Consider the following 23,991-nt stretch of genomic DNA (forward strand, 5'->3'; position numbering starts at 1 on the left):
ATAGCCTCAACTGCTACCTTAGGCAGAGAATTCCACAGATTCACAACCCTCTAGGAGAAGAAATTCCTTCTCAACTTGGTTTTAAATTGGCTCCCCCATATTTTGAGGCTGTGCCCCCTAGTTCTAGTCTCCCCAACCAGTGGAAACAACCTCTCCGCCTCTATCTTCTCTATCCCTTTCATTATTTTAAATGTTCTGTAAGATCACCCCTCATCCTTCTGAACTCCAACGAGTAAAGACCCAGTCTACTCAATCTATCATCATAAGGTAACCCCCTCATCTCCGGAATCAGCCTCGTGAATCGTCTCTGTACCCCCTCCAAAGCCAGTATATCCTTCCTTCAGTAAGGTGACCAAAACTGCACGCAGTACTCCAGGTGCGGCCTTACCAATACCCTATACAGTTGCAGCAGGACCTCCCTACTTTTGTACTACATCCCTCTTGCAATGAAGGCCAACATTCCATTCGCCTTCCTGATTACCTGCTGCACCTGCAAACTAACTTTTTGGGATTCATGCACAAGGACCCCCAGGTCCCTTTGCACCGCAGCATGTTGTAATTTCTCCCCATTCAAATAATATTCCCTTTTACTGTTTTTTTTCCCCCAAGGTGGATGACCTCACACTTTCCGACATTGTATTCCATCTACCAAACCGTAGTCCATTTGGTTAAATTTTCCAAATCTCTTTGCAGCCTCTCTCTGTCCTCGACACAACCCGCTTTCCCACTAATCTTTGTATCATCTGCAAATTTTGTTACACTACACTCTGTCCCCTCTTCCAGGTCATCTATGTATATTGTAAACAGTTGTGGTTCCAGCACCGATCCCTGTGGCACACCACTAACCACCGATTTCCAACCTGAAAAGGACCCATTTATCCTGACTCTCTGCTTTCTGTTCGCCAGTCAATTCTCTATCCATGCTAATACATTTCCTCTGACTCCGCGTACCTCTATCTTCTGCAGTAACCTTTTGTGTGGCACCTTATCGAATGCCTTTTGGAAATCTAAATACACCACATCCATCGGTACATCTCTATCCACCATGCTCGTTATATCCTCAAAGAATTCTAGTAAATTAGTTAAACATGATTTCCCCTTCATGAATCCATGCTGCATCTGCTTGATTGCACTATTCCTATCTAGATGTCCCGCTATTTCTTCCTTAATGATAGTTTCAAGCATTTTCCCCACTACAGATGTTAACTGGCCTATAGTTACCTGCCTTTTGCCTGCCCCCTTTTTTAAACAGAGGCATTACATTAGCTGCTTTCCAATCCGCAGAGTCCAGAGAATTTTGGTCGATTGTAACGAATGCATCTGCTATAACTTCCGCCATCTCTTTTAATACCCTGGGATGCATTTCATCAGGACCAGGGGACTTGTTTACCTTGAGCCCCATTAGCCTGTCCAGCACTACCCCCCTAGTGATAGTGATTGTCTCAAGGTCCTCCCTTCCCACATTCCTGTGACCAGCAATTTTTGGCATGGTTTTTGTGTCTTCCACTGTGAAGACCGAAGCAAAATAATTGTTTAAGGTCTCAGCCATTTCCACATTTCGCATTATTAAATCCCCCTTCTCATCTTCTAAGGGACCAACATTTACTTTAGTCACTCTTTTCCGTTTTATATATCTGTAAAAGCTTTTACTATCCGTTTTTATGTTTTGCGCTAGTTTACCTTCGTAATCTATCTTTCCTTTCTTTATTGCTTTTTTAGTCATTCTTTGCTGTTGTTTAAAATTTTCCCAATCTTCTAGTTTCCCACTAACCTTGGCCACCTTATACGCATTGGTCTTTGATTTGATACTCTCCTTTATTTCCTTGGTTATCCACGGCTGGTTATCCCTTCTCTTACCACCCTTCTTTTTCACTGGAATATATTTTTGTTGTGCACTATGAAAGAGCTCCTTAAAAGTCCTCCACTGTTCCTCAATTGTGCCACCGTTTAGTCTGTGTTTCCAGTCTACTTTAGCCAACTCTGCCCTCATCCCACTGTAGTCCCCTTTGTTTAAGCATAGTACGCTTGTTTCTGACACAACTTCCTCACCCTCAATCTGTATTACAAATTCAACCATACTGTGATCACTCATTCTGAGAGGATCTTTTACGAGGAGATCATTTATTTTTCCTGTCTCATTACATAGGACCAGATCTCAGATAGCTTGCTCCCTTGTAGGTTCTGGGACATACTGTTCTGAGAAACAATCCCGTATGCATTCTATGAATTCCTCCTCCAGGGAATTAGTTGCCTTCATTCTAAATGGGAGTTAGTTGTGGTAAAGGCAAAAGATATCGTGATCTAATTTTAATACTGAGCTCCACAGCAGGCATGGAAAAGTATTGTTAGCCACACCATCAGTGGCACATCTGTGACTCTAGTTTTCTCATACCTGCTGCGTTGTTCAGCTGAAAGACACAGTCTAAGATTGGAGGCACCAAACCTGCAAATAGAGCCTTGCCGTGTCTTCAGGACATCCCAAAGTGCTTTACTTTCTAGCGGATAAATCATTCATGTTAAGTGGTCAGTTTGTGCAGAGCAAGATCCCACAAATAGCGGCTGAGGTTGTTGTTGTGTTGGTATCTTCACGTTCCCCTCTTGGAGCGTCTAGTGTGAAGTAGTGGAGGGATTCGCAGGCTGACTAACACTCCTTCCATGGCCGTGACCATCTTTACACCAGCCAGTAGAGTGGTTCGTCCTCGACAGGGGAGAGGGTTCTATGGGCTCCCATTGAGGGGGTTGGGCGAGTGTCACACACACCCACCCACCCACCCACCCATCGGATTCGAGGATCCCGCTGGATGTCAACCCAGAACTCCAAGCCAGAGCTCTGGTCTCCACTCATCGGGACTGTCTGGAGAGGAATTCAGATCCTTCAGCACCTGACTCGAGAGGCAAGGAACGCTACCACTAAGCCAGAGGTTCCCTCCAGCAGTGAACAACCCATTGTTTCCTTTATTTGGGGGGTGGGTGGGAGTGTCTGTTGGTTCTGTCCAGCAGCACTTGTCCAAAATGAAAAACCCCACCAGATAGTCCAATTACGGAGAAAAAGAAAAGTAGGACTTGCATTTATATAGCGCCTTTCACGGCAGCCCGACGTCTCAAAGCACTTTACAGCCAATGACGTACTGTCGGAGTATAGTCACTGTTGTAATGTGGGAAACGGGGCAGCCAACTTGCGCACAAGCAAGTTCCCACAAACAGCAATGTGATAATGACCAGATATCCAAAAGACGGCACCTCCTCCAGTGCAGCGCTCCCTCAGCACAGCACTGGAGTGCCAACTTAGATTTTTTGTGCTCAAGTCCCTGACACAACCTTCTGACTCAGAGGTGAGAGAGCTCCCTGCTGAGCCACGCCTGACACTGAAGGTGGAGAGTTGGGAAAAGGTTGGCAGTCGTCTTCGGATGGGCAATGCCAGCGACCAACATCGGGATACAAAAGCAAAGCGGATTGGAGCTCGGACTGCCAAGTGAATTTTCCATTCGAGATGAGCCGAGGAGCCAGCTATAGGCTGCAGTAAAGGTCTTTAACTCGGAGGAGAAAGGCTTCAAGCACATTACAGGGGTCTTCTTGATGTCCATAGCAACATGACACCATCAGTGTTCTCGATCAGGCCAACATTCCCAGCATCGAAGCACTGACATAGAAACATAGAAAATAGGTGCAGGAGCAGGCTATTCGGCCCTTCGAGCCTGCACCGCCATTCAATATGATCATGGCTGATCATTCAAACTCCATACCCCCTGACCCCTTTAGCCATAAGGGCCACATCTAACTCCCTTTTGAATATGTCCACGAATTGGACTCAACAACTTTCTGTGGCAGAGAATTCCACAGGTTCACAACTCTCTGGGTGAAAAAGTTTCTCCTCATCTCAGTCCTATATGGCTTAGACTGTGTCCCCTGGTTCTGGTTCCCAACATCGGGAACATTCTTCCCACATCTAACCTGTCCAGTCCCGTCAGAATTTTATATGTTTCTATGAGATCCCCTCTCATTCTTTTAAATTCCAGTGAGTATCAGCCGAGTCAATCCAGTCTTTCTTCATATGTCAGTCCTGTCATCCCGGGAATCAGTCTGGTGACCACATTCGACCAGCTCCGTTGGGCGGGCCACTTTGTCCGCATGCCCGACACAAGACTCCCTAAGCAAGCGCTCTACGTGGAACTCGCACACGGCAAGTGAGCCCCAGGTGGGCAGAGGAAACGTTTCAAGGACACCCTCAAAGCCTCCTTGATAAAGTGCAACATTCCCACCGACACCTGGGAGTCCCTGGCCCAAGACCGCCCTAAGTGGAGGAAGAGCATCCGGGAGGGCGCTGAGCACCTCGAGTCTCGTCGCCGAGAGCATGCAGAAAACAAGCGCAGGCAGCGGATGGAGCGTGCGGCAAACCAGACTCCCCACCCACCCTTTCCTTCAACCACTGTCTGCCCCACCTGCAACAGAGACTATAATTCCCGTATTGGACTGTTCAGTCACCTGAGAACTCACTTTTGGAGTGGAAGCAAATCTTCCTCAATTTCGAGGGACTGCCTATGATGATGAGCTACAGGAATAGGCCTTTCAGCCCCTCGAGCCTGCTCCGCCATTCAATGAGATCATGGCTGATCTACGACCTAACTCCATAAAACTGCCTTGGGCCCATATCCCTAAATGGGTTCACAAAAAGCTATCAATCTCCGATTTAAAATTAACAATTGATCTAGCATCAGTTGCTGTTTGCGAAAGAGAGTTCCAAGCCTCTGTGTGTCGAAGTGTTTCCTAATTTCGCTCCTGAAAGGTCTGGCTCCAATTTTTAGATTGCGGCCCCCTAGTCCCCTTGCACGTAGGGTAGTAGCAGCCTCTGGGAAAGATGGTGACTGGGACACGTTTGGGGTCAAAGGCCATGTTCTGGAGTGTTGCCACCATGTCAGATTCATCCTGCAGTGGGCTTCTTAATGGAAACACAACCTCCATTGAAATGCTGGATTTTTCCTTTGGCACACAGGCAGAAGGAAAACATTCAGTCATTCTTAATGGTTTTCCTGATCCCAATGGCCTGGACTAGTAGTGTTTTATAACCTGATACACATCACAGTAACCATGGAAACATTACACAAACAGATGTGAGAATACCAATGTTCGGTTTAGATTTTATTTCCTCCATTCCCACCACCAGCAGCAGCCCACGTCTCTGCTAAATTTGATACAAGCCCGTCTTTAGTGCGAGAATATGCATGGAGCCCAGTTAGATCAGATCGATGCTTTCATTTGATTCAAATTGGGTAACCCTGGATGTCGGGGTCTGGGGGGAGGGGGGGGGATAGTGCAGGATGCAAATTGAAATTATTTTCCCGCACCCTTTCCAGGAGTATGTGAGGTGCTGGCAGAGCAGCTGTCCAAATATTGAATAATCTTGAAATTTACTGAACTGTATTCTTGAACTTTCGGGGAGTCAAGGGTTTTGGGGAACAGGCAGGAAAGTGGAGTTAAGGTCAAGATCAGATCAGCCATGATCTTATTGAATGGCGGAGCAGGCTCGAGGGGCCATGTGGCCTACTCCTGCTCCTATTTCCTATGTTCTTATGGGGAAGGAGCTTTTGAGGGGGAATGCTTTGGAATTATTGAGGGAGGGCATGATTCTGCAGCAAAGCCCCCATCTATGATACTGCCAGTACAGCGCTATCCTATTCCGTCCTGCCCGGTCCCCTCCGACCCTGTCCCCTCCCACCCTGTCCCCTCCCACCCTGTCCCTTCCTAGCCTACCCCATCCCCTCCTATCCCGTCACGCCCTCCCCTACCCTGTCACTGGGTGGCGGTGTGAGCAGTGAGGAGGATGCTAAGAGGCTGCAGGGTGACTTGGACAGGTTAGGTGAGTGGGCAAATGCATGGCAGATGCAGTATAATGTGGATAAATGTGAGGTTATCCACTTTGGTGGCAAAAACACGAAGGCAGAATATTATCTGAATGGCGGCAGATTAGGAAAAGGGGAGGTGCAACGAGACCTGGGTGTCATGGTTCATCAGTCATTGAAAGTTGGCATGCAGGTACATCAGGCGGTGAAGAAGGCAAATAGCATGTTGGCCTTCATAGCTAGGGGATTTGAGTACAGGAGCAGGGAGGTCTTACTGCAGTTGTACAGGGCCTTGGTGAGGCCTCACCTGGAATATTGTGTTCAGTTTTGCTCACCTAATATGAGGAAGGACGTTTTTGCTATTGAGGGAGTGCAGCGAAGGTTCAACAGACTGATTCCAGGGATGGCTGGACTGACATATGAGGAGAGACTGGATCAACTGGGTCTTTATACACTGCAGTTTAGAAGGATGAGAGGGGATCTCATAGAAATGTATAAGATTCTGACGGGACGGGACAGGTTAGATGCGGGAAGAATGTTCCCGATGTTGGGGAAGTCCAGAACCAGGGGACACAGTCTTAGGATAAGGGGTAGGCCATTTAGGACTGAGATGAGGAGAAACTTCTTCACTCAGAGAGTTGTTAACCTGTGGAATTCCCTGCCGCAGAGAGTCGTTGATGCCAGTTCATTGGATCTATTCAAGAGGGAGTTAGATGTGGCCCTCACGGCTAAAGGGATCAAGGGGTATGGAGAGAAAGCGGGAAAGGGGTACTGAGGGAATGATCAGCCATGATCATATTGAATGGTGGTGCAGGCTCGAAGGGCCGAATGGCCTGCTCCTGCACCTATTTCCTATGTTTCTATGTCACACCCTCCTCTACCCAGTCCCCTCCTGGCCTTGACCCCTCCTACCGTATCCCAGCCTATCCTATTCTATCCTAACCTACCCAATCCTTTCTCACCCGACCTGGACTCTGCTAAAGAGGGTGCAAGATTAAAATTTGCAGGTGACACAAAAATATGGAGTGTAGCTAACAGAAGGAGGTTACAAGTGATTTCAGACGAGTTAATAGGTTGGACACCGATGTCGGATGGAATTTGATTTTGAAGAAATGCCAGGCGATACATTTTTGGAGGAAGAAAAGAGAATGGAAATATAAACTAAATGTTAAAACGTTAAAAGGAGTTGAAGAGCAGAGAGACTTGGGGGCTCAAATAGACCTTTATTTTTTAAGTGGGAGGACATGTTAGTAAAGCTGCTTTTTAAAAAAAAAATGTCTGAAATCAAAGGTATATAAACAGGGCCAATAATCCCTGTTTTGGCCACTGTTAGAACATTGCGTCCAGCTTTACTTTACGAAGAATGCCGGGGCCATGGAGAGAGTACAGCAGGTGATCGTAAGGATGAGAGGTTTTAATTATGGAGAGAGTCTACAGAAACTGGGGCTCTTTTCACTCAAACAGGGAAGATTGAGAAGATCCGTTAAGGGTGTTGCTAATGTAAATAGCTGAAAACTATTTCTATTCGTTGGCTTTTGTGGCAGCTATGGCTCAGTGGGTAGTACACTCGCCTCCGAGTCAGAGGGTTGTGGGCTCAAGTCCCACTCCAAGGACCCTGAGCACAAAAATCTAGGCTGACACTCCCAGTGCAGTGCTGAGAGAGTGCCGCACTGTCGGAGGTGCCGTCTTTCAGATGAGACGTTAAACCGAGGCCCCGTCTGCCCTCTCAGGTGGACGTAAAAGATCCCATGATACTATTTCGAAGAAGAGCAGGGCAGTTATCCCTGGTGTCCTGGCTGATATTTATCCCTCAATCAACATAACAAAAAACAGATTATCTGGTCATTATTAAATTGCTGTCTGTGAGAGCTTGCTGTGCGCAAATTGGCTGCCTCGTTTCTCACATTACAACAGTGACTACACTTCAAAATTGCTTCATTGACTGTAAAGCACTTTGAGACGTCCGGTGGTCGTGAAAGGCGCAGTAGAAATGCAAGTCTCTCGTTTCTTTTGTAGTTAGTGAGAGGGTATAGATTGAAGAATGATGAGTAAGATTGAAGGAGAATTAGTTTTCATTATACAGAGGGTTGCTAAGAGACGGAATCCTCTTCCAGAAACACTGCTGGAAGCAGAAGCCATTACAGCTTTAGAAAGGGAAATCGTTGAAAAAATAATTTAATAGGTTATAAAGAAAGGCCAATGGCATGGGATGAACTGGAGAGCTCTTTCAGAGAGCCAGCACAGACACGTTGGGCAGAATAGCCTCCTTCTGCGCTGTATAACTCTACGATTCGATCACTTAATCCTCCTCGGATCACGTCTTTGGCCCAGTAAAAGACGATGCAGTTTCCTCTTGCATTTGGAGACATTTGCTTCCATTCTGCCCTTTGGCGATCGCCTCACAAGTCGGAAGGTGTTGTGGTGATGCTTTGTAAGCAATTGCCCGGAGCCGGTGAGCTGCCGTTAGCTCTGGTCAGGTGGTCCTGCGAGAGCAAACCACACCGACGACTCCTGAGGGTCAGGAGTTTCCGAGAAGGGAGATCAAGAGGTAGTCGAGCTTGTTATCATTCGCGGGGCGTTGGGGAGTGGGGGAGGAAAGTGGAGATCTTAAGGCGGTGAGCAGCGTTTGTGCAAAGACATTCCACGTGGCAGCTATCGTTGTCGCCAGCTTTGGAGGGGGATCTAAATTTAGTTCCAAACAGGCTCGAGCAACCAGATTGCAATTTGAATGAGAAAACTTCTCATGCGCTCTCCTTCCGCAACACAAAGTGCTGCTGCCGCCCAGCACATTGATCAGCCTCAGACGGGTCTACCACCATGTAATGTACTTGCTTCATGGGTTCTTTGCTTAAGAATTCATAGCAACACATTGCTGTTAAGAACTAGTTGGTTTATAAAGCTTTAGGAAGGTTCACTGCATATTACAAGTTCATCCACCAGGCTCACAACTGCATGCCTCATCGTGGATGACCTAGACCCAACTGGCTGGGGTTTTATTGAGTCTTGTGAACATCACGTGACTGGCTAATTCACTCACAATGCAACAGCACTACAACTATTTTAATAGAAACTTGAAATCAAATACGCCCATTTTGTAAGGGCACTAGAACCCACAAGTTTCCAAATTAACTAGAACTATTTTATTTGTATCAGTAATCAAGTGCCCCCCCCCCGATTACAGGGCGGGGAGCATACTCCAAATTCTTTTCAAGTGCTCCCTTGTTTTTTTTTTTGAGGGCACTAGAAACACAAATTATACATTAGACATTAAAATCAAATTAAAATTTGGTTGCCGGGGGGTGACGATGCACTCCAGTCCCTCCGGCGCCCACCTCTTGTGGAAGGCCGCGAGCGTACCGTTGGACGCCGCGTACTCTATCTCCAGGGACACCATGGCTCGGAAGTAACCGCGGAAGAGAGACAGGCAGTCGGGCTGAACGACCCCCTCGACCGCCCGCTGCCTGGACCGGCTGATGGCACCCTAGGCCATGCCCAGGAGCAGTCCTACGAGGAGGCCTTCCGACCTGCCCGCTCCCCTCCGCACAGGGCGCCCAAAGATCAGGAGTGTGGGACTGAAGTGCAGCCAGAATTTGAGGGGCAGCTCCTTCAGATATTGGAATAGGGGCTGCAACCTCGCACATTCCATAAAAACGTGGAACACTGACTCTTCCAGACCGCAGAAATTACAGGCGGCCCTGGGAGCCCGTGAACCGACTTAAAAATTTATTGCATGGGGCTGCTCCGTGTAACACCCTCCACTCTATTGGGGACCCCTGCTTCCACCGGATGGCAAGATGGTGCGCCATGACGTGTCCGGACAGCAGACGAGGATGGCAATGTGAAGAGTGTGCAAGAGCAGCCCGTACAGGAATCCCCTCCGTGCAGAACTGAGAGGCACGGAGGGGATTTCCCGGAGGAGGCTCAAGTTGTGAGGCGCCAGCTCCCGAGGGAGGTTTCGGTGCTTGGCGCCGATGAGGAATTCCATCCATACGGGGGTCAGTTCAGACGGGATCTCCCCACGTGCTTGGGCCTCCTCGACACACCTACCGGAATCAGCGCTGTTTTTAGCGACTCGATGGCATTGGCCGTGCGCCAGACGTCGGCCCAGGATAGGCGCCGTGCCAGCTCGTCTGGCGCCATCCAGCCCGCTCCTCCGCCATCGAGCAGGTCCCTGACCCTGGTCATCTTGCCAGCCACAGCCCTCTCGTCCGCGCAACAGCTCTACAAACCTGTGAGCATACTCACAAGTGCACACATTACGCACCAGGACTCGCCGAGCTGCGTTTTACTCTTTAGAGATAGTGACTGATGTGCTGTGTAATCCCGGCATTCTTTTGTAAATTTTTCTATTTCATATTTCAAATTTTTTTTGTTTCCTAATTTTAAGAAATAGGAACAGAAGTAGGCCATTGGGCCCCTCGAGCCTGCTCTGCCATTCAATAAGATCATGGCTGATCTTTGACCTCAACTCCACCTTCCCGCCCGATCCCCGTATCATTTGGTGTCCAACCATTTATCGATCTCGGCCTTGAATATACCCAACGACTGAGCATCCACAACCCTCTGGGGTAGAGAATTCCAAAGAATCACCACCCTCTCAGTCTTAAATGGCCGACCCCTTATCCTGACACTGTGACCCTGGTTCTAGACTGTCCAGCCCGGGCAAACCGCATGATGCAAGAACGTAAAAACATAAGAAATAGGAGCAGGAGTAGGCCATACGGCCCCTCGCCCTTGCTCCGCCATTTAATACGATTATGGCTGATCTGATCATGGACTCGGGTGAACTTCCTTGCCTGCTCCCCATAATGCTTTATTCTATTATCGGTTAAGAAATTGTTATTGTCCTTAAACCAGTGGTACTCCTAGGGGCCAAGTGACTTTTGCAGCTCACTTCCATAAGAACATAAGAAATAGGGGCAGGAGTAGGCCATACGGCCCCTCGAGCCTGCTCCGCCATTTAATAAGATCATGGCTGATCTGATCATGGACTCAGCTCCACTTCCCTGCCCGCTCCCCATAACCCTTTATTCCCTTATTGCTCAAAAAATCTCGTCTATCTTCGCCTTAAATATATTCAATGACCCAGCCTCCACAGCTCTCTGTGGCAGAGAATTCCATAGATTTACAACCCTCTGAGAGAAGAAATTCCTCCTCGTCTCAGTTATAAATGGGTGGCCCCTTATTCTGGGACGATGTCCTCTAGTTTTAGTTTCCCCTTTGAGTGGAAATATCCTCTCTGCATCTGCCTTGTCGAGCCCCCTCATTATCTTCAATAAGATTACCTCTCATTCTTCTGAACTCCACTGAGTAGAGGCCCAACCTGCTCAACCTGCCCTCATAAGTCAACCCCCTCATCTCCGTAATTAACCTCGTGAACTTTCTCCATTTCCACTTCTGGCCATCAGCAGGATCGGTGAACACCGTGTCTTTCTGTCCCTCTGCTCTTGGCTCTCTGCGGCCGGACAGTTGGGATTCAGCATTGTTCTCCTTTTTCCCTCCTGGTGAGAGGAAACTAGGGAATACTATCACGGAGCAGGACTGACCCAATCTACATGGAACGGGTGATGAGGTTCTATGGATAAATGTTGGCCCTACAGTTTAAATGGAACTATCAGCCTGACGAAGGGTGCTGCAAATCTGGAACACTTTCCCTCAAAAGGCTGTGGATGCTGGGGGAACTTTCAAGACTGAGATCGATAGATTTTGGTTGAGTAATGGTATCAGGGATATGGAGCAAATGGTGGGTGAATGGAGTTGAGGTGTAGACCAACCCTGATCTAATTAAATGGTGGAACAAGCTTGAGGGGCCGAATGGCCGACTTTATTTTCATTCACGGGATGTGGGTGAATCTGACAAGGTCGGCATTTATTGCCCATCCCTAATTGCCCTTGAGAAGGTGGTGGTGAGCCGTCTTTTGCAACTGAGTAGCTTGCTGGGCCAGTTGAGAGTTGCTGCCTTTTAAGAACATAAGAAATAGTATGGGCCATATGGCCTACTCCTGCTCCTATCTTCCTACACATTTCCTATGTATGGGGTAAGCGCCCCATCTTACAACAACAACTTGTATTTATATAGCGCCTCCAACGTAGTAAAACGTCCCAAGACACATAACAGGAGCGTCATCAAACACAATTTGTCATTGAGCCACATGAAATGACCAAAAGCTTGGTCAATGAGGTAGGTTTTAAGGAGGAATGAGAGAGATGGAGAGGTTTAGGGAGGGAACTCCAGAGCTTAGGGCCCAGGCATCTGAAGGCACGGCTGCCAATGGTGGAGCGAAGGAAATCAGGGATGCTCAAGAGGCCAGAATTGGAGGAGCGCAGACATCTTGGGGGTTGGTCGTGGGGCTGGTAGAGATTACAGAGATTGGGAGGGGTCAGGCCATGGAGGGATTGGACAACAAGGGTGAGCCTTAACTCGGCTGAGGTTGATTGTCCCAAATATAAACTTGCGGGCTTACGGCGTACGAATCATGGATGCAGCCCACCCCTCAATGTCGCAGTGCATTGGAAGCGATACCAAGAGTGGCCCCACAACAAGACAATGCCTTTGGCCAAACGCTGGATGAAGCGCGGTGTCACTATAATTGGGCAGTCTTTTATTGGAGACAGTCTGATCCAAAATCTGCAGTGAGCGCTACAGGTTCTGTGTCTGCTACGGTGGCATTTGTGCAGTCAAGATTAATATCAAAAGCTGTGGCAGCAGATAGAATCAGTAACACGGCGATTGACATTATGGAGTCAGCGTGTCATTGCATCCTGGCGGGGTGATGCAGCCCTTGTGACCTCCGTAGGTACACTTAACGCCCATACGGTAGCTCACACTTTCAACCCGTGAACGCATTGTTCTGCAAAATGAATGGATGTTTTTACCTCCGTTGAACAGACATGTCTGCAAGGAGATTGGCTCCTAATGTTTAGTCAAGAAATGAGTCTTCTCCTTTCTCTTCCTCCCCCTCCTTTTCCCCCGCAGACACCGGAAACCAGAGCGATTTCTCTAAACCACATCCACCAAGTAATTCCCCCGCAGTTATATAATTTCCGTCACTGCAGCAACCGGTGCTGTTGAAGTGTCTCTGTACAGCAGATCTAAAACAGTGCATTACGTTTTACTGACTGTATATTGGGGGCAATGTTGCCGCTGAGTCGCACGGTCAACTGCACGGTCCCACGCAGGCCGCTTAGCGGCCTTTCCATTGGTAGATGAGAACATAAATAGGAGCAGGAGTAGACCATTTGGCCCCTCGAGCCTGCTCCGCCATTCAATAAGATCATGGCTGATCTGATCATGGACTCAGCTCCACTTCCCTGCCCGCTCCCCATAACCCTTGACTCCCTTATTGCTCAAAAATCTGTCGATCTCCACCTTAAATATAATGACCCAGTCTCCACAGCTCTCTAGGGCAGAGAATTCCATAGGTTTGCAACCCTCTGAGAAGAAATTCCTCCTCATCTCAGTTTTAAATGGGCTGCCTTTTCTTCTAAGACTATGTCCCCTAGTTTTAGTTTCCCCTATGAGTGGAAATATCCTCTCTGCACTCACCTTGTCGAGCCCCCTCATTATTTTATGTTTCAATAAGATCACCTCTCATTCTTCTGAACTCCAATGAGTAGAGGCCCAACCTACTCAACCTATCCTCATAAGTCAACCCCCTCATCTCTGGAATAAACCTAGTGTGCCTTCTCTGAACTGCCTCCAATTCAAGTATATCCTTCCTTAAATATGGAGACCAAAACTGCACTCAGCACTCCAGGTGTGGCCTCCCAGTTGTAGCAGGACTTCTCTGCTTTTGTACTCTATCCCCGCGCATGCGCAGAAATCTGAATGGGCCGCGCACGGTGAGGTGGGTCCGACCGCCCAGGAGGCAGCCCAGCTTACAGGCGATGTTGGCTGGGAGGTGCCGAGATGGATGAAGAGGGATAACACGTCACAGTTTCACGAGGATCCCATTTGTAACTTTGATAAGGGCCCTTTCAGTGCTGTGGCAGTGAGCTGACCTGATTGAAAATGGTTCAAACGTGGAATTGCGAGAAAGGTGGGCCCAGATTTGAGAGGCAACACCGTGGAAACAGGAGAAGGGCATTCAGCCCCTCAAGCCTGTTCCGCCATTCAATTAGATCTGTATCTAACTCTGTGTCCCCGCATTGGTTCCTTATCTCTTAGTACCCATACCGAACAAAAATCTATCAAGCTCAGTTTTGAAAACTCCGCTTTACCTGCCCCCCCATCCTCAACATCTTTTTTGGGGGAAGAGGGTTCCAGATTTATACTACCCTTTGTGCGAAGAAGTGTTTCCTGGCATCACCCCTGAATGGACTAGCTCTAATTTTAAGGTTGTGCCCCTTTAATTCTGGACTCCTCCCTCCCCCCCACCCCCAACCAGAGGAATTTAAAAACATTTATTCGGGGATGTGGGCATTGCTGGCAAGGCCGGCATTTATTGCCCATACCTAATTACCCTTGCGAAGGTGGTGGTGAACCGTCTTCTTGAACCGCTGCAGTCCGTGTGGTGAAGGTACTCCCACAGCGCTGCTCGGCAGGGAGTTCCAGGAATTTGACCCAGTGACGATGAAAGATGGTGATATATTTAAATTAGGATGGTGTGTAACTTGGAGATGAACCTGCAGGTGATGGTGCTCCCATGCACCTGCTGCCCTTGTCCTTCTAGGTGGTAGAGCTCGCAGGCTTGGGAGGTGCTGCCGAAGAAACCTCGGCAAGTTGCTGCAGTGCAGCCACGGTGCGCCGGTGGTGGAGGGAGTGAATGTTGAAGGCGGTGGATGGGGAGCCAATCAAGCGGGCTGCTTTGTCCTGGATGGTGCCGAGCTTCTTGAGTGTTGTTGGAGCTGCACTCATCCAGGCAAGTGGAGAGTATTCCACCACACTCCTGACATGTGCCTTGTAGGTGGTGAAAAGGCTTTGGGGAGTCAGGAGGTGAGACTCTTGCCGCAGAATACCCAGCCTCTGACCTGCTCTTGTTGCCCACAGTATTTACGTGGCTGGTCCAGTTAAGTTTCTGGTCAATGATGACCCCCAAGATGTTGATGGTGGGGGATTCGGCGATGGTAATGCCGTTGAATATCAAGGGGCGGTGGTTAGACTCTCGCTTGTTGGAGATAGGGCAGATAGAGAAAAACTATCGACTCCTTTCAGTCAGGAGGTTATGAGTTCATTCCACAGACTTGAGCACAAAAATCTAGGCTGACCCTCCACTGCAGTACTGGAGCGCTGCACTGTCGGAGGTGCCGTCTTTTAAATGCAACATTAAACCGAGGCCACATTTGTCCTCTCGGGTGGATGTTAAAGATCCCGTGGCACTAAGAGCAGGAAAGTTCTCCCCGGTCTGCAATATTCATCCCTCAACCAACATCACTAAAAACAGGTTAACAGGTCATTATCTCATTGCAGTTTGGGGGAGCTTGCTGTGCGCAAATTGGCTGTCGCGTTTCCTACATTACAACAGCGACTACACTTCAAAGAAAAATGTACTCCGTTGGCCTTAAGGCGTTTTTGGAACGCCCTGAGGTCGTGAAAGGCACTATATAAATACAAGTCCTTCTGTACTGATTTTTGAGGCATTGTGCTGGGGTGGGGAGGGGTGTGGGTGGTGGGGTCGATCTTCTCGCCTTGTGAAATTAATAGTGGCGTGCAGCCTGGCTTCAATAGGGAATTGTTCCCGTCTTCTCTAATAATGTTGTGAACTCGCAGCTAAACGCTCTGCTTTTAGCAGAGCCGATCAAATTATAGCGAATGATTATGAGCTCATTTGTTCTGTTTAGAGGCCAAACGCAGAAAAAAATTGACAGTTATTGAAGGTCAAACAAATTGTGTCTAGTTTACAACAAATAGTCAAAAGGGCTCTGTGCTATTTCTGTTCCCTTCCATGTGATGCCACCAGCGGAGACAAATTAAGGCTATTGTTTGCTCAGCGTCCGTGATGCCAGCTTCTTCAAGATTAAAGAACAATTGGATCAGATGGCAAAGTAATTGAGGGTAATTACAGTCAGCTATGGTAGCATTAGATGGAAACTCACATATTTGAAAAAACATTAAAACCGGGGAGAAGAGTTGGACATCTCTGGGAATGTTACTGGTTTAACCCACAATGCCAGAGCTCTGTGAAAGTTATCCAACTTGTCGGCAAGTATGTGAGCACCTTCCAAAGTCGGCGAGAGAGGGTTTTTTAAAATAAAAAAATTTTTTTTGAGAATGAGGGGGGGTTTCTGCTGCCATTTGTCTCCATCAGTTTACCTGCTGCTCTCCCTCTCCACGAGGTGTTCGGTTATTGCTGAAGTCTGTTTCCATCGTTATCATTGAATCGTACATCACCAAGGGAGGCCATTCTTCGGCCATATGAGCCTGTGGCCTGTGCCGTATCTTTGGTAGAGCTTTGCTAGAGCTATCCAATCAGTCCCACTCCCCACCGCCCCCCCTCCCCCCCCCGCCCCCGCTTTTTCCCCAGAGCCCTACAAATGTTTCCTTTTCAAGTATTTATCCAATTCCCTTTTGAAAGGGATGTTATCTCTATATCCTCCTCCAGCCCGACAAACCTCCTGAGATATCAGTGCTCTTCCACTTCTGGCCTCTTGCCCATCCCTGATTTTAATCGCTGCACCATTCGGCCACCTTGTGCTATGCTCTGGAATCGACGCTCTAAAACTCTCCGCCTCTCTACCCCTCTCTCCTTTAAGACGCTCCTTAAAACCTACCTCTGACCAAGTCTGTCCCAATAGGGGGCTTGATGTCAAATTTTGTTTGATAACGATCCTGCGAAGCGCCTTGGGACGTTGGACTACATTAAAGGCGCTATATAAATACAAGTTGTTGATGGCGAGTTTCAACAGGCTACTCAGCATCTTTGCTCATAGAGGCATCTGGTTTCTTTCCAACACTTTCCTTGACTGATATAACCGAGATTGGCAACTTGGGGGTGCAGTTTTTTTAAAGTTATTTATTCATTCACGGGATGTGGGCGTCGCTGGCAAGGCCGGCATTTATTGCCCATCGCTATTTCCCCTTGAGAAGGTGGTGGTGAGCCGCTGCCTTGAACCGCTGCAGTCCGTGTGGTGAAGGTACCTCCCACAGTAGCAGTTTGGCACAGCTGAGTGGTTTGCTAGGGCAGTTGCGAGTCGACCACATCGCTGTGGGTCTGGAGTCACATGTAGGCCCAGACCGGGTAAGGAGGGCAGATTTTCTCCCCTAAGGGGCATTAGTTGAACCAGTTCTCTTTTTTTTTTTTTACGACAATCTGGTAGTTTCACGATTACCATTACTGATTAGCTTTTAAATTCCAAATTTATTGAATTAACTGAATTTAAATTCCCCAGCTGCTATGTTGGGATCATTAGTCCAGGCTTCTGGATTAGTAGTCGAGTAACATAACTACTATGCTACCGTCCCCCTTACTGGCATCAGAGGCAGTGAAACTTCCATCCCATCACTCTGGTGTAGCCCAAGGGCATTCTTAAACTCAATTCGAGTACTGTCATCAAGCGTTGCAGTCAACACAGCCTGCAGATTTCCTGAGGGAGGGCTGGTGTGGTGTGGGGGTGGAGGGGGCGGGGAGGGAGACCAGGGATAGCCTTTAAATAACTGTATGGAATGCTCACTGTCTGGAAAGAGTCCAGACACTTCGAAGTCCATGCCCATATCCAAAACAACTCTCTTGGCAAAGGACGAGTGTTGGTGTCCCTCTCTCCTTGATTGTAACTTACAGTTCATTTTTATAATGAGCTAACTGCGACTGTTTCTTTTAAATGGGAAAAGTGAATTGTGTATTTTAAAAAAATTTACATCGAATTACATAAAATGTATAGAAACAGCCCATTGGGCCCAACTGGTCCGTGCCGGCGTTTATGCTCCACACAGGCTTCCTCCCACCCCTCTTCATCTCACCCTCTCAACATATCCTTCTATTCCCTTTCTCCCTCGTGGGTTTATCTCGCTTCCCCTTAAATGCATCTAAGCTATTCGCCTCAACTGCTTGTCTCACCACTCTGAGTAAAATAAAGACTGGCATTTATATAGCGCCTTTCACGACCACCAGATGACCCGCTTTTGTAAGGGCTTCACAGCAAAGGAAGGAACTTTTGAAGTGTAGTCACTGTTGTAATGTCGACAGACAATTTGCCGCACAGCAAGCTCTCACAAACAGCAATGCGATAACACTGAGAGAATCTAATTTTGTTGTGTTGATTCAGGGATAAATACTGGAAAGGACACCGGGGTAATTCCCCTGCTCTTCGCAATAGTGCCGTTCAAAAGACAGCACTTCTGACAGTGCAGCACTCACTCAGCACTGCACTGCAGTATCAGCCGAGATTTGTGTGCTCAAGTTCCTGGAGTGGGACTTGAACCTTCTGACTCACAGACAAGAGTGCTTCCCACTAAGCCACAGCTTCTCCTGAATTCCCTATTGGATTTATTAGTGACCGTCTTATATTTATGGGCCCAAGTTCGGATCTCCCTCACAAGTATAATTTTAAAGACCTCTATCAGGTCACCCCTCAGCCTTCGGTTTTCGAGAGAAAAAACCCCCAGCCTGTTCAGCCAATTCTTGTAAATCCTCCCTGAACCTTCTCCAGTGCCTCCATATCTTTTTTTATAAAAAAGGTATTTATATATATTTATTCTCTGTGCTAAATCAGGACCCCACCCCACTCTCCATTAACTAAAACCCAGGTTATAGTTCACTAATCACACCCCAGGGCCATTTTGTTTGGACACCTGATTTCAAAATGTTAATGCTGACTGTGTTTAAGAAGAGAACAGGCTAATCATGCCTCTTTTTTTTTTAGATATACTCTTGGGGATTGATTTGTGCAGTGAGTTATGCAAAGACCCTTTACCTCCAGGGCTTGCATTCATACCCAGACCAGATGGCTTGTTGGGTGCAAGGGTGAAAGGGATTTCAGGAGCTTGAAATAGCCAGTATTTTAGCTGTAATTAGAAAAAGAAAAAAAAAGATTTGCATTCATAATCATGCCTTTAATGACCTCAGGACTTCCCGAAACACTTTACAGAGAATGGTCTAGTCACTGTTGTAATGTAGGAAACGCAGCAGCCAATTTGAGCACAGCAAGGTCCCACAAACAGCATAGAAACATAGAAAATAGGTGCAGGAGTAGGCCATTCAGCCCTTTGAGCCTGCACCGCCATTCAATGAGTTCATGGCTGAACATGCAACTTCAGTACCCCATTCCTGCTTTCTTGCCATACCCCTTGATCCCCCTAGTAGTAAGGACTGTATCTAACTCCTTTTTGAATATATTTAGTGAATTGGCCTCAACAACTTTCTGTGGTAGAGAATTCCACAGGTTCACCACTCTCTGGGTGAAGAAGTTTCTCCTCATCTCGGTCCTAAATGGCTTACCCCTTATCCTTAGACTGTGACCCCCTGGTTCTGGACTTCCCCAACATTGGGAACATTCTTCCTGCATCTAACCTGTCTAAACCCATCAGAATTTTAAACGTTTCTATGAGGTCCCCTCTCATTCTTCTGAACTCCAGTGAATACAAGCCCAGTTGATCCAGTCTTTCTTGATATGTCAGTCCCGCCATCCCGGGAATCAGTCTGGTGAACCTTCGCTGCACTCCCTCAATAGCAAGAATGTCCTTCCTCAAGTTAGGAGACCAAAACTGTACACAATACTCCAGGTGTGGCCTCACCAAGGCCCTGTACAACTGTAGCAACACCTCCCTGCTCCTGTACTCAAATCCCCTCGCTATGAAGGCCAACATGCCATTTGCTTTCTTAACCGCCTGCTGTACCTGCATGCCAACCTTCAATGACTGATGTACCATGACACCCAGGTCTAGTTGCACCTCCCCTTTTCCTAATCTGTCATCATTCAGATAATAGTCTGTCTCTGTTTTTACCACCAAAGTGGATAATCTCACATTTATCCACATTATACTTCATCTGCCATGCATTTGCCCACTCACCTAACCTATCCAAGTCACTCTGCAGCCTCATAGCATCCTCCTCGCAGCTCACACTGCCATCCAACTTAGTGTCATCCGCAAATTTGGAGATACTACATTTAATCCCCTCATCTAAATCATTAATGTACAATGTAAACCGCTGGGGCCCCATCACAGAACCTTGCGGTACCCCACTAGTCACTGCCTGCCATTCTGAAAAGTACCCATTTACTCCTACTCTTTGCTTCCTGTCTGCCAACCAGTTCTCAATCCACATTAGCACACTACCCCCAATCCCATGTGTTTTAACTTTGCACATTAATCTCTTGTGTGGGATCTTGTCGAAAGCCTTCTGAAAGTTCAAATACACCACATCAACTGGTTCTCCCTTGTCCACTCTACTGGAAACATCCTCAAAAAATGTGATAATGACCAGATAATCTGTTTTTTAGTAATGTTGATTGGGGGATAAATATTGGCCAGGACACCAGGGATAACTCCCCTGTTTTTCTTCGAAATAATGCCATGGGATCTTTTACGTCCACCTGAGAGGGCAGACGGGGCCTCGGTTTAACGTCTCACCCCGAAAGACAGCACCTCCGACAGTGCAGAACTCCCTCGGCACTGCACTGGAGTGTCAGCCTAGATTAGCACTAAATCTCATTCTTGCACCAGTTTGGTCTGTGCCCGCAGTGGATAAATGTCACATTGATGTGGTGCTCTGCGAAACACATTGTTGGGCAGAGTAGAGCGAGCTTTATTCTGTGCCTAACCTGTACAAGTACCAGCCTAACGCTGACAGTGGATTCCTGAAAAGGGAAAGTATGCCATTGTTCAGTGTTAACTTTGAGCAGAACATTCACCAGATTTAAAAAAAAAATGTTCTCTTTTTACAGATTGTTCAAGCAAAATCTGGGCATCTCATGACCAAAAATATATTGAGACTTTTTAAAGAGCGTTGTCGTTTGGTAATAATTCTGTGGGACAGATTTCAAACAAAACCAATCTCTTCACAAAAGAACTGGGTAACTATCTGGCTAGGTGCAAGTCTATTGGGGTAAAAACATGAACATAACAACATAAGGAATAGGAGCAGGAGTAGGCCATTTGGCCCCTCGAGCCTGCTCTGCCATTCAATAAAATCATGGCTGATCTGATCTTGGCCTCAACTCCACCTTCTCACACTAGCCCCATATCCCTTGATTCCCTTAGTATCCAAAAAGCTAGCGATCTCAGCCTTGAATTTACTCAACGACTGAGCCTCCACAGCCCTCTGAAGTAGAGAATTCCAAAGATTCACCATCCTCTGAGTGAAGAGATTTATCCTCATCTCAGTCCTAAATGGCCGACTCATTATTCTGAGACTGTGACTCCTGTTTCTAGACTCCCCAGCCAGGAGAAACATCCTCCCTGCATCTACCCTGTCAAGCCCTATAAAAATGTTATACCTTTCAATGAGATCAACTCTCATTCTTCTAAACTCTAGGGAATATGGGCCCAGTTTACTCAATCTCTCCTCATAGAACAATCCCTCAGTCCCAAGTAAATATAGTAGTCTATATAGTTTTGCTGATGCATCCAAGTTAACGAGAAACTGGGGAGAGAGAGAGAGAGAGAGAGAGAGAGCAGGGCAGTAGGATTAAGTTCAGATTTCTCCAACTAAGACACAATGGGCCAAATTACTTCCTTCTGTGCCGTAAACTTCTATGGCTCTGTGGTTTACAGTAATTTTCCTCGGGCGATTAAATCTATCCTTGCAGATTGCACTCACTTCATGAAGAAGTGAGTTTGATGGACTGGCGGGCCTTTTTCATCCCCTGTTTGTCATTTTTATGTTGCCACTGTTTTCATTTGGATTCATGTGGACTCGGGAATAAGGGAAACGACACTGAGTTACTTTTTTAAAAAAAAACACATTCACAGGATGTGGGCATTGCAGGCAAGGCTGGCATTTATTGCCCAGAGATGGTAAGCCTTTTTTATAAACCACTGCAGTCCTCTGACACAATTGCGTATCTTTCGAGGCAATTCCAAGAATCGTTAAGTAGTGTGGGACTGGAGTCACGTGTAGGCCCAGAATAGGTAAGGAGAGCAGGACGTTTGTGAACCAAGTTGGATTTGTGACAACAATCCAACAGCTTCATTGGCACTTTTAATGATTTTATTTGCAGATGTTTTTAACTAAATTCGATTCTTTAAATTACCATAGAGGGATTTGAACTTGCAGCTTCAGGATTAGTAGCCCAGTGACATAACTACTACACACCCAGTCTACTGGAGCAGCACTTAAAATAGCAGCAATATAAATGGGAGCATTAGGTTGACATCCCCATGTGAGCGCTGTCCATTCACTCCAAAGGTACCTTGACCTTAAAGTGTAGTTTGAAAAGAGATTCTGGTGCTGTTTTTCTTTTTGGACACTGATGGAGTTGAGGGGTATGGGGATCGGGCGGGAAAGTGGAATGGAGGCCAAAGATCAGCCGTGATCTTATTGAATGGCGGAGCAGGCCCGAGGGGCCGAGTGGTCCACTCCTGCTCCGATTTCTTACGCTCTTAAATGGGGAACTCGCAGTGCAGAATCAAAATCATCTGAAAAGCATGAGCCACAAATCATAGAAATTAGCGGCACGGAAGGAGGCCATTCGGCCCATCGTGTCGGCGACGGCTGACAAAGAGCTATCCAGGCTAATCCCAATTTCTAGCTCTTGATCCGTAGCCTTGCAGGTTTACGGCACTTCAAATGTTTCTGCTCACTGGGTGACATTTTGCAGGGCTATGGGAAAGGAGCAAGGGGAGTGGGATGAATGGGAGAGCTCTTTCAGAAGAGCCGACACGGGCATGATGGGCCGAATGGCCTCTTTCTGTGCTCTGTGAGCATAGCTACCCCGGTGCCTCGACCGTCATTGTTCCTGGGATGTGGGCGTCGCTGGCATTTATTGCCCATCCCTAATTGCCCCTTGAGAAGGTGGTGGTGAGCCGCCTTCTCGAACCGCTGCAGTCCGTGTGGTGACGGTGCTCCCACAGCGCTGTCAGGGAGGGAGTTCCAGGATTTTCACCCTGCGTCGATGAGGGAACGGCCGATATATTTCCAAGTCAGGACGGTGTGTGACTTGGAGGGGCATGTGGAGGTGCTGGTGTTCCCGTGCACCCGCTGCCCTTGTCCTTCCAGGTGCTAGAGGTCGCGGGTTTGGGAGGTGCTGCCGAAGAAGCCTTGGCCAGTTGCTGCAGTGCATCTTGTAGATGGTGCACACTGCAGGCACGGTGCGCCGGTGGTGGAGGGGGTGAATGTTGAAGACCTTAACCAGCACAAAGTGTAGTTTGAGACGTGCTTCTGGTGGCACTTTTCATGGGCCCAATTGGAGGGAAGCCCACAGCTGTTGAGTCCCCTTGACAACACAGGCCAGCTGTTCGGCTTTAATGGAGAGGATGCAGAGGCAGGAACAGCAACTGCTCATTTATTTCTACTTATTAAAAAAAACATAAAAGAAGCATTTAAATTGCACTGCTGACTGCACGAAAACAACAGCACCATCCATATAATCAGCCGACGGGCGCACGCGAGAGTGGCTCTCTCCCCCACTCCACTTAATCAGCATCTTGCGCAGCTGTCTGCTGCTGCAAATCCTTCCGTAACGCAAAATGTCGTGGAAAATCTAAATGACGGCGCGGTAATGGTTTCAAGGCTGAAGGGTGGAAAGTGTGACCGTTGTTTCCACTAAGCCAAGTTAGGTGCAAACTTCACGTTGCCTGTGCGGGGGGGGGGGGGGGGGGGGGGGGGGGGGGGGGGAAGTGGTAATCGGGCCAGCTGTAGCACAGGAAGTCGTGAATCAAGAGGTGTGAGCGGGTAATTGGAGGGGGGGGCGCAGCCCTCCTGGCTGAGTGTCCCGTGCACGGGCATGCCAGCAGGTGCCTGCAGTGACACACATATGTCACGCCTCGTTGTGAGAAGACAGGCATTTGCATTTCTACCGCTCCCCCGCTGCCTCGAAGGTGCTTGGCGGCCAGCGATGTACGTTTTGAAGTGCAGGTCGCTGCCACAGCGCAGGCACGGCAGGCAGCCGCTTTGCTGCACAGCAAGATCCCGCAAACAGCAAACGAGGCAACGCCGCAGAGCTCCGCCGTCATCGGCCGTGGCTCAGTGGGCAGCGCTCTCGCCTCTTCAGTCAGCAGGTTGTGGGTTCAAGTCTCCACTCCAAGAACTTGAGCACATAAATCCAGGCTGACATGAGG

At 47.9% G+C, this 23,991-nt stretch overlaps 1 protein-coding gene across 8 annotated transcripts in view; it reads left to right on the forward strand.

Annotated features, from left to right (window-relative positions):
* hivep2a (HIVEP zinc finger 2a) overlaps positions 1–23,991 on the forward strand; it is a 238,518-nt gene that overhangs the window by 143,129 nt on the left and 71,398 nt on the right. The window contains exon 1 of one of the 8 annotated variants that reach the window (XM_070889078.1): positions 15,809–15,831. The exons of the other annotated variants lie outside the window; for them this stretch is intronic. The gene's annotated coding sequence lies outside the window, so the exon portion shown is untranslated. Of the gene's footprint in view, positions 1–15,808; positions 15,832–23,991 lie in introns of those variants that run through there. 8 annotated transcript variants of the gene reach the window in all.

This window comes from Pristiophorus japonicus, chromosome 9, assembly GCF_044704955.1.
Source record: "Pristiophorus japonicus isolate sPriJap1 chromosome 9, sPriJap1.hap1, whole genome shotgun sequence".
Classification (NCBI taxonomy): domain Eukaryota; kingdom Metazoa; phylum Chordata; class Chondrichthyes; family Pristiophoridae; genus Pristiophorus; species Pristiophorus japonicus.